Source organism: Saimiri boliviensis, chromosome 4 (assembly GCF_048565385.1).
Source record: "Saimiri boliviensis isolate mSaiBol1 chromosome 4, mSaiBol1.pri, whole genome shotgun sequence".
Classification (NCBI taxonomy): domain Eukaryota; kingdom Metazoa; phylum Chordata; class Mammalia; order Primates; family Cebidae; genus Saimiri; species Saimiri boliviensis.
Window position 1 is genome coordinate 60693024 of NC_133452.1, and position 11578 is coordinate 60704601.

Sequence of the window (11578 nt, forward strand, 5' to 3'; positions counted from 1 at the left end):
CACCACCAGCAGTAGGAAATTTGAAAGTGAAGAACTTTTTTTTTTTTTTTCCAACAAGGTATTTCTTATTGGTCTGTGGGAAAGTTCAGAGTCATAATTTATAGAAGTTTATAACTAATTATAAAGAGCTGGCTTTACCGTTGCTGCTAATAGCCACTGGAACCAGGGCCTTCTTGCTAAATGTAACACTGCACTACCAGGATGCCTGCAATGGGGGAAAGGCAGGCCAGCTTCAGTCTTCCCTGCAAATCAAACACTCAGGACCCTTCCATGACTCAGAATCATTTTTGTATTAATATGAGTATCCAAAGAGGCAGTGGTTAAGTGCTCAGAGGCTGGAGTAAGGGTTTAGATGCTGACAATTCACAGCCATGTGACCTTGGGCAACGCCTCTAACATCTCTAAGCCTCAGTTTCCTCATCTATAAAAGGTGGATAGTAATAATAATTGCCTCACAGGATTGTTTGGAGAATTAAATAATACATGTAAAGGACTTTAGCATGGTGCTTTAAAAATGTTAACATTTTTTAATGTGGCCCTTACAAATGTTAACAATGTTAACAGATGTTAACAATTACTGCCTAAGTGCTACATGATAAAAGGATACAGCAAAAATCATTTTCACGAGCATTTAAAAATAGAAATTACAAAAGAGAGAATGACATTTGTTCAGTGTTTCTATACTGAAGTTCTAAAATTTAAACGGTGGATGATGGTGCTTGCCTTTATGAAAACAGAATTTTTATTAAGCATTTTATTGAATATCAGCTATGCCAAATCAACATTAACAACTAACCAGAATCTCATAGATTAAGAAACCAGGATACAAATAATAAATGGTGCTTGCTTTTCAACCAAGTTAAAATATAATCATTGTAAATCAGGGTGGGACATAAGACCTGTTGTGTTACTTGTGGGAATGGATCCCAAAAGGCATTATGCATACACAATGATTTTAGTATGATTTTAACGTATGTTAAATACTGTTACATATACACTTTTATTTGAGGCCCTATCTGTTACCTGGAAGTGCCCAGATATATAAACTGTATGACTCTGGCCCGGTCACCCCTGCCTAGACAAAGCCCTTTAGTCTACCACTCTCATTTAACAAGTATTACCGGGCTTTCTGTGAAGCATCACGCACTTGGCTAAGTGCGAGTGTACAGAAATAAAGACAATAGCTCCGGACCCCTGACAGCATTCACAGAGCACTCAGCCTCTCTCCCCCATCCGAGGACAGACAGGTGGACGACGGCAGGAGGGGTCCCTGGTGAGCCGCGGGGTGGGTGGGGGGAACACCTCACCTCCTGCGCAGGCAGCGGCTCCCCTACCCACGGCACTGCCTGCTCCTCCACGGTCCCGGCCCGGGCAGAGCGCAGCAGCTTCCTCACCCCGCCCGGCCGCCCTCCCACTACGCCCGGCCGCCAGCGTCTCCATGGTAACCGTACACAAACTACCTCCCGCCGCCACCAGGTCGCCAGACTGCAGGGCCAGGCCGCGGCTGGGCGGGCGGAGCGGGCCGGGGAATGAGCTTGGCGAGGGGGCAAAGAAGGAGGCTTTCGTGCTGACCCAAAGCACCTGCGATGAGGTTGGAGATAGCAGCGGCTGCGAGGTTCAGCTCGTCCTCCGGCTCTCCAGACGCAACGGCCACGGCCACGGCGTTGGAGCGGGTGGGGCCAGCCCCAGGGCGCCGCTCAGCCTCTGGGCCTGCGCGGGTCCCGCCAACGCATGCGTAGAAGCGCCGAGGCGTGGCGTCGGAGCGGGTGGGAGGAGCCCGGCGAGGGCTGGAGGCCGGGAGGTCAGGGCAGAGCAGGCGTCGTGGGCAGTTGCCCGCTTTTAGCAATTTGCCGAACCACATTTGTTGCTCCCCTACAGGCTCCCAGCGCCTCTATAAAATAACAACAGGCAGGACGGAAGCTTAATGCTTGCGGGTAAGAGTAAGGATTTACTGGCTCAGGTTAGGGCTCTGTATAACCTGGAACCACTTGCTGAGCCTCTGTTTCCTCCAGTGTCAAGTGGCAGGAAATATTGATGAGATTGCATGAGAAAATAGATGTAGAGCGCTATGCACGTGGCAATCAACGAATATTAAAATGTTGGCTGTTATTAAGCCCTTGCATTTGTAGAGCACTTCAGGGTTTGCAGAGTATGCCCGTAATCGGCCCTTGAGTCTGAGGTAGGCAGCCTGGCGTCCCCATCCACAGGAGAGGAGCTGGGGGCCGAGGTGTAGTGAGCAGGAGAAGGAGATTCCAGTCTAGGTCCCCCGTGGCCAATCGCTTTTTGTTCGTGCGTCATCACAGTTGAATGGCAAAAAACAATTTATGTGTTTCTAGTTTAAATTCCCTTCTCTCCTATTAGACCATTTAGCAACACTTTACAGTGTTAAACACAAGTGAAATCATAAGCAATCTCCATTCAGGTTTGCACCACGTTTTGTAGACATGGGGCTTTTCCAGCTGAAGTGATATTTGTTACCAACATTGGAAACATGCCACTTCCCTTGGTGCTAAGCATCTTGTAAAGAATAATTAAATTGAAAATATTTTTGAGCACATACTACGTGTAAGGCATCGTGCCAGGTGGGAAATTATACTAACCTGAACTAAAGGAATGTAAATATTCTTCAAGATACTCAGGAGGATTTCAAACATAACAGAAAATAAATACCTATTTGTTGATTGGATAATTTTAGGACCCAAAACAAAATGTTTTGTTTTCTTCAGAATTAAAGTATTTTCCAGTGACTCAACATGATTTATATCAACAAGTCCCATTTACTGGTCAGTGGACTCCATTGTGGAAATGGACCTTTGCCCATTTTATATAAAACTATGTGTTTTGAATTCACGACTTGTGAGATGTCATACAATGCCACTTTATTTTGGTCTCTCACTATCATTTTAGAATTTATTCAGTGCTGGTTATCTTCTCCTGCCCCTGGATGGAAAGAAAGTTGGGGGTAAAGTCCTGGATTTTTCTGCTCATTCTTTTTTTCTTTTTTTAAGATGGAGTTTCGCTCTTATTGCCTAGAGTGGAGTGCAATGGTGTAATCTGGGCTCACTGCAACCTCCACTGACCGGGTTCGAGCAGTTCTCCTGCCTCAGCTTCCAGTAGCTGGCATCACAGGCATGCACCACCAGGCCCAGCTAATTTTTATATTTTTAGTAGAGACAGAGTTTCTCTACGTCAGTCAGACTGGTCTTGAACTTCTTACCTCAGGTGATTTGCCCGCCTTGGCCTCCCAAAGTGTTGGGATTACAGGCATGAGCCACTGCACCCAGCCTTTTCTGCTCATTCTTAGAAAACTGACAGAGTCCTGTGATAACTAAATCTCAACCACAGCTTCATTTCAAAACTCTAATGTTGGGTGCACGATACAAACAAATGCATCAAACTTCACATGAAAGTAAGTCTTCCTCCCCCATTCCAGCCCCAGGCTTAAGGTCTCTAGCTGGCCTTCCCTGAAGGGGTGCGCTAGGCTTGCCCCTCACCCCCATGCATCCTCCTTCACTAGATGTTGTTTAAGACCCAGCTTGGATCAAACTGGCAATGAGAAGAAGGAAGAAGATGGAGCACTTCTTCCTGGAGTTGAGCGGCTTCAAGCTTGCTGTGCTGGCCTACGGTTAAAGCAGCTCATGTGGGTCTTTCCTGGTCCTTTGGAGTCTCTCACTGATGGGGACCTCCATTCTGGGGGCTCCTGAAAATGCTAAAAACCCAGGGTTTATTGCAGCTTTAGGTACCCCTTTAGATGGGTCCCAAGGAAAACCCCACACATCCCTTACCCTAGTGACTCTGAGAGCTCAGGCCTGTCCCAGTGCAGCCCCTTCCAGGCTCCCATAGGAGGGAGCTTTAGCTTACCGAAGAGTGAATCAGGCTCCAGTTCTCCAGGCCACCTAACTACAGGCACTGGCAGTCCCAATCCCCTGGGGAAGCCCCTCTTGCTGGCTTGAGATGAAGGGCATAGCACCCCACACTCCTTTCTCCGAAAGGATTCCCTACATATTTTCCCTTTCCACTCTCTGACCCCTTACTTTTAGCCTTAGCCTGGGTGAAGGGTTGAGGGGGTCTTAGGTTTCTTTGTAACCTGCCCTCTGGACACTCTGCCTCACCTTCACTTGGAACCAATGATTATATAATTACTATCTCAATGGAAACATCAGCCTAAAAGCCTCTGGCCCAGCCAATTACTAGCTGTGGTCTTGCACCCTAGGATCTTGGTCTAAAATAAACCGTAAGCAAGCTACAGGAATCTGATGCTACCCAACTCAGCTGGCCAGGAAATATCTGCTGGGCAAATTAGAACAATTGAATGACACAGGCAGAATTAGAGGAAGCAGTTATTTGAAGCAATAAAACTCCCCAGCCTACCTCACTTAAGGACACTATATGAGAAAATACTTAGGCTGTCACAGCAGGGGCGGATTATACTGACTTGGCTGCTTCTCCATGGTTACCTGATGGCCATTTCACAGAATTTTACATAGTTAGGTTTTGTAAGTGGCACTGCGTTAGAAACAAAACTGTTGACATGTTTCATATACTTTAGAGAGATTAAAGAGGAAGACAAAGTATTCATTATAAGTATCTGACATTTATAAAGCACTTTATAGTTTCCAAATTGCTTTTATTTGCAGCACTTTATTTCTTTTGTCTAATTTGGAGTTTACAATAAGCTTGGAAAGTAGTTAGTTCAGGGATTATTATCTTAATTTGAGATGGGAGAAAACTGAGGTTCGGGGAGGTAAAGAGATCCACCAACCGGCACACAGCTAATAAAAGGACCTCAGATCTGGTGTTCTTGATGCCCAAGTCCAGTACGCCATGCTGCTATTACATAGGCATCTTATCCGCAGCATGGAAAGGTACTTTCTAGGCTACTGAGCTGTCAAGCTATGTTCTTTATTTCCTCCTCTCACTTATCCCAGAGTACTTGCTGCGTGGGGCTATAGGGATCAAGAGGAACTTAAAAATCTTTACATTCACTTAAAAATGCCTTCTGAATTGCTAGATTTTGAATTAAAGCAAGAATTGTATAGGCAGCAGATTGGGTAATGTTAGTCTTATGCAGTCTCAGATGCAAAAATTGTAATAGAATGATGAACTCATAGATGCTTTTTATCCACAGACTACTAGTAGATTTTACAGCTTATATCATAGTTTCTACTGTATACACCTCTTATTTAATATCTATAGCTCATCCTAATTTATCTATTAGATATATTCTTGAAAAGGTCCAGGTTAAATAAATACTTCTTTAATGTCCACAGTTCCCCCTAACCCAGTGATTTTTATGACAACTGAGATGTAATTCACAGAGGGAAAAATGTTTCTGGCATGGAATAAATATCGCCAATTTAGAATTCTAATATTCACTTCAAGACACTCTGCTTTTGTCAATATAGAATCTTGGTGCTTTAATTATATATATCACACAATAAATATAGCGTGAGGAGTTCATCAAATTGACAGCCTATGCAATCTTTGCATACAAATTTAAAGGCACAACTACATTAAAATGCAACTTGCTGGAAATTTACAATTCAATGAAAACTAACTTCATGGAATTGGATAGACATGAGACTGTGGAATTGTCCTAAAACTTACCAACTACAATATTATATGTAAATCCTGTCTTTATTGGGGCTCAGCTGTGACCTGTGTACCTAAGTATTACTTTACCTTTAAGTACATTATTCCGTATCACCCCTGTCACCCCAGACCATGTGCTCCACCAAGCCGCCAAGTTGTTGACGGGAATGCTAATGAATGAAGGTCCATTTAATTACCAGTAGATTACAGAGTCTCTAAGTACTGTATTTCACTGGAGGGGAGGAGGTTCTAGTTTTCAGGGAGCATGTCAGATCAGTAGGATTGTAACTATGAATTACTTCTTCCTGAACAAGTCTTGGATGTTAGAAGAGACCAACTAAGACAATCAGAAATGCAATATTTTTTGTCCAACTCACCTGTGAGACGTTACTAAGTGAGCATGCCTTTATCTTTTAGAAGCTTTTGATTGCAAAAAAAGAATAATCTAAAAGTAGCTTACACACCAAGGACATTTATTGTTTTGTTTAACAGTCACTGGAACTGGGCTGCTTCAGGGTTGACCCTGCAGCTCAGGGACCGAGGAGGATCAATCAGGTCTCCCCACACGGTCACAAGACGGTGGTGGCTGCACTGAGCTGGGGAAGAAGGGCCCTCTCTAAGTATATCTCTATACTGAGAAGGAAACATTTCCCTGAAGCCCCTTGGTCACCTTGTTTCTACAACTTATTGGCCAGGCTGTGTCACATGGCCACACGCCAGGCCCTGGCAGAGGTGGATGGGGCTGCTGTTACTGTAACTGATTTCAATCCATCAAGGTTCATCCCTTGGGATTTTGGGGAGGAGCCCACTTTGAGCACTTGGCTGCGACAACCTGAACCAAACTGGAGCTCTGTTCATAAGGAAGGAGGGGCAGCAACTGTTATGGGCAGACCCTGAAGACCACCACAGTGGTCTGGTGACAGGTGTCTCCCATTGGATTGGGCAACTGTCAGAATCTCTCAATTCTCTGATAGAGAGTCATCCTGAGAATCCAAAGATTGTGGCAGTTGCTTGTCCCAACTGGAGAGAGCTGAAGGTGTAACGCAAGGCCGCGTGCTCTATCTTGGTGCTAACTCTGAGGTGAGGCCTGGGCCCTGGTCTCTCTGCTGCTCCATCCTGGCTGCACAGTGGAGTCACCTGGAGAGCTTCAGCACCATCTCAGCCCAGAACCCACTCAGGTGAACTGATTCGGTGCCTGGAGGAGGTGGGAGTATGGAGAGTGGAGCCAGCCTTTTAGAGCTGCTGAGGTGACTGGTGTGCACAGCCAGCTCGGAGAACCTCAACCCTGGAGAAGCCAGAGCTCCCCTGCCTGAGAACCTCAGCTATGAGCCAGCAGGAGGCAGAGCTGCCTGAAGAATCCCTGGCTTTCAGAACAGAAGGAATAGAGAGGAGCCTAATTTATGCATGACCCAGAGATGAAAAACCCCGCATCACAGACTCATGGTGCTCTCCAAGATGTGTATCCCCCATCCCCACCCCCACCAACCCCACCGTCACCAGGCCATCTTGGGCACTTTTTGCATCTAGTCTCCAACTGGCCCCTCTGACTCCACTCCATTCCCCTCCTGCTCCAAGAGGGTTGTTCACTCTACACTCAACAGCCACAGTGAGTGGTTCATAAACCACAGTCCTGGACATGCCCTGCCACCCTCTCTGCCCAGGAGCTCTCAATGTCTGCCCACTGACCAGCAAATCAAGTCTCAGATCCTCCCTGATCTGCATGACAGCCTGTAGTTCTCTGTTATTCTAAGAACTAGAACTTTTTTGGGAGTTAGATGTCGTGGGCTCTGTGCTAAGTGCTTTGCTCACTTTAAATCAGTTCCTCTTCCAACCCTAAAGTACTACTATTATCCTCATTCTACACGCATAGGAATTAAAGTTTTGTTTCTTTGTTTACGCAGGTCCTACAGGTGGTGAAATTGGTGGATCTAGGATTCAAGCCCAGATTGTTGGAGGATGTATTAGGGTTCCCTAGAGAGAGAGATATATAAAGGGAAGTTTATTAAGTGTTAACTCATATGATCACAAGGTCCCACAATAGACTGTCTGCAGGCTGAGGAGCAGGGAGAGCCAGTGTGAGTTCCAAAACTGAAGAACTTGGAGTTCGATGTTCAAGGGCAGGAAGCATCCAGCACAGGAGAAGAATCTAGGCCGGAAGGCTAGGCCAGTCTCTTTTTTCACATTTTTCTGCCTGCTTATATTCTAGCCATGCTGGCAGCTGATTAGATTGTGTCCACCTAGATTGAGGGTGGGTCTGCCTTTCCCAGCCCACTGACTCAAATGTTAATTTCCTTTGGCAGCACCGTCACAGACACACCTAGTATCAATACTTTGCATCCTTCAATCCAATCAAGTTGACACTCAGTGTTAACCGTCACATTGGACTTGGGAGACTGTGTTCCTATAGACACCACATTCTCAGCCAAACCAGATCGCTGCCATTCCTTGATCACCCCTTATAACTCACCACCTCTGTGCCTTGACTTTGAATGGTCCCGCCCACGGGATACTCAGCAAGCATGTCTACTCAGCACTGAGCACCCATCTAAAAGGACTGCAAACAGTAATTCACCTTGAAATAGTCCACAGGAGAAAAATCAATTGGTCAGGCTCATGGTGGATCCAGTCAGCAATCGTTTATGGCTTTCTGTAGTAATGCCCCATGGCTGAGGGGAAGGAGCAGAAATTGTGTTTATGGGGATGACCAGGGCTGGGGATAGCCAGAGAACAAAGTCTGAAGGGGCAGGTGACAGGCCTAGGCTGGATGGGGAAGTAAAGGGAGAAGGAGGAATGGTCTGCAGGATTAGGGAGAAGCTGGAGGACTGAAGTCACTGACGGGAACAGAGCAGATGAGGCAGTTTGAGGAAGGAAAGTCAGGAGACCTTATTAATTCAAAAGCTGCCTCTGTCATTCCTCAGCTGTGTGCCTGTGATCACGTCACTTAATAGCTGCAGCTGTCTTTTCTTTGAGATGTGGAAGTTGAACTGAATGACCCTTAAGATACTGCTGAGCTCTGGGAGTCCACGGGAGTAGGTTGTAGTCAGGGGGCTGAGGGTTAGAGATTTTGGAGGTGGCGCAGATGGGAGAGCCAGATGATGAGGTCCAAGATGTGGCCTGGCTGGTTACCATCTTGGAGGAAGTTGGGGTGGTCAGAGGTCCCAGGAGGCCAGATGAAGCGCTGACAGGGGACGGCAGGAGAGAAAGCCTGATCTGTCAGTGGTTGGCACCTCAGGCCCCTTGGGCTGTGCTAATAACATGGAATGACCCATGTGCACCACCCCACAGAGAAGGCAGTGACCACCCAGGTATTGTGACTCCAGGAGCGACATGCCTCCTGGTTCTCATGGGTGATGACAGCAGTGAGTTTCCCTTAGAAGGAACCCCCTACGCAGTCTGATGACCCATGGGCTAAAAGGAGGTCCCTCAGGACACTTACTTTTTTCTCTCCATCGTGCTCTCAAATTCGGTTAAAAACAAACCAACCAAGCAACAATGATGTACTTATGTGCTGTTGAGTTACTAGCCCAAGAATATATTATTTTGGCAATATGACAGGAAGGACAATTTAAATAGAGAAAAGAGAAGTTTGACTTAACTGTGATCATTCAAGGAAATGTGGAGTCCAGTTTCAGGTTTAAATATTCAAGAAATCCTAGCAGGTTCCAAATCCAGCTGAATGTTCCAAATCTGGGCTTCTAATAGCAAAATCTTTAAAGCTAAAGATGTTAAGCACACATCTTCATTGACATAAGAATAGTCATATAAGTCTCTATGTTATTTAGATAGATGATATTACATAAATAGTATCTACAAAATTCTCTACCAAGAATATAGAATAGCCACAAACAAAATATCATGATAGTCATTGTGTACTTACAAAGCACTTTTCCTCATCAAAGCAAATAATGCTTCATATTTCATGGAACTAAATACACACACCCCTGTACACACACAATACATATCAAACAAGGGAAATCTGAATACAGTATGGATTCTATCAATCAATATCCTGGCTATGATATTCACTATAGTTGGGCAAGATGTTACCAATGGAGAAACTGTTCAAATGACCGGGAGTGGTGGTTCATGCCTGTAATCCCAGCACTTCGGGAGGCCAAGGTGGGTGAATCACAAGGTCAGGAGTTTGAGATAAACCTGGCCAAGATGGTGAAACCCCATCTTTACTAAAAATACAAAAATTAGCCAGGCATGGTGACAGGTGCCTGTACTCCTAGCTACTCAGGAGGCTGAGGCAGGAGGATCGTTTGAACTCTAGAGATGGAAGTTGCAGTGAGCCAAGATCGAGCCACTGCACTTGAGCCTGGGTGATGGAGCAAAACTCCATCTCAAAAAAAGAAAAAGAAAACTTGGCAAATGGTACATGGGACCTCTTAGAATTTCTCTATATTATTTCGTACAATTGCATGTGCCTCTACAACTATCTCAAAATAAAAAGTTTAAAATAAACATCTTCACTCTCTTGCTTACTATTTCATTTCTGCTGTAGGGCTTATAGGTGAAAAGTTAAAATGCAGAGGAAATATTCTGGAAATAAATAGAACGATTATTCCACAATGCAGTGTCGATAAAAAAAATTTCTCTCTGAAACTCAAAAACCAATAGCTTGGCTTAGCTGCCTAGGAAAAGTGAATTTCAGTGCTGAAAGTCATTCAGTGAAATTATTCTTTCTAGATTTTTTTTTGTTTAAGTTCACGTCCAGAGAGTGTTCAAATAAAGGGTGCTGTGTCAATCACCATTCTTATTAGGGTATGGAAAGCAACAAATGTTTCTGTTTTCATTTTGATTTTGAGAGCTCAAACTCAAAGGAAGGAGTTCTTGGCATCACTGGTAGTGTCCACAGCAGCTCATTTTCTATGGGGAGTGGAGAGCCCCTGGCTCCACTGGGACCCTGCTGCTCTCTGTCCATAGGCTGCTGCTGCTCATGCCCTCCCCTGGCCCCAGCTTCCCCGGCCCTCTAATTAGGTAGCAGGGTCCCACACCCTACCACCACCACTTCCCCACCATGTGACGCGCCACCTCCCACTGCACCCTTGCATCCAACCAGGCTTTGCACTAAGTAGCTTATGTTCTTAGGAAAAAATGTGATTGCATCTTGTACCAGCTGGTCTCCTAGAGCAGCCCCAGACAGAGCCCCCTGTGGGTCTCCCACCAGGAGCCACCCTGAGGTCATGCTGCAATGAGGAAGGCCCATCCCCAATGGAACAGTATCATTTCATATTCACCAATCACTTGAAGGAGAGCCTTTGCAGAGATATGGGACTTGCTTTCAAGAACTTTACCAAGGAAAAAGACTAATGATGCCTCTGCAGGAAGTTTTCAGAGCTGTCCACACTATCTCTGTTTCTGTCACGGGTGTGGGGTTTTTGTCCCACTGCATATTAAGCTTCTTGTCCATCTGGGTCACGGAGTGGGGAACCCCGAGAAGAGAAAGGAGATGCTAAACTGTATGGAGGCCAGCACCCAGAGAGCAGAGATCTTGGCTCTCTTGCACACCTTCGGGTGCCCTCCACACAAGGACAGTTGGCACACGTGGCCGATCTTTGGAATAAGCGAGCAAGCGAACGTGAACTTGAGGATATGCAATACACTGTGAGAGTGTCCTCAAGTGGAACGCTTCTGTGCCGGGATGCCGTTCCACCGTCGGTCACCTCCCCAGACCCCTCTCGCCTCCCTCTCCCCAGGCTGCCAGTCATTTCTGGGAGTGCCTGTGGCAGTGCCACCTCACCTGTGCGCAGGAACAAGCCCGATTCTGTCCCCCACTCCCGCCTTCTCAAGGGCCCCTCACTGCCGCAGCTGCGGGTGCCTTTTCTTGGGGAGGGCGTGGCGCTGCTGTCCCTCGCCTAGGGCGCTCTGAGGTGGGAGTGGAGGGGTGGGCTATCCTGATCCTGCCTCCCTTGTCTCTGGCCACAGCTGCACTGCGTCCGTCCGCCGGGACTCTCACTTGGCCGGTCACAGACAGAGGCCC

At 46.3% G+C, this 11578-nt stretch overlaps 1 protein-coding gene across 5 annotated transcripts in view; it reads right to left on the reverse strand.

Annotated features, from left to right (window-relative positions):
* ARMC2 (armadillo repeat containing 2) overlaps positions 1 to 1706 on the reverse strand; it is a 161726-nt gene extending 160020 nt beyond the window's left edge. For 2 of the 5 annotated variants that reach the window (XM_074397618.1, XM_003935942.4), the window contains exon 1: positions 1582 to 1706. The gene's annotated coding sequence lies outside the window, so the exon portion shown is untranslated. Of the gene's footprint in view, positions 1 to 1572 lie in introns of all 5 variants that reach the window. The other 3 variants (XM_074397616.1, XM_074397617.1, XM_074397615.1) reach the window with 2 other exon arrangements.
* Positions 1707 to 11578: the final 9872 nt, after the last annotated feature.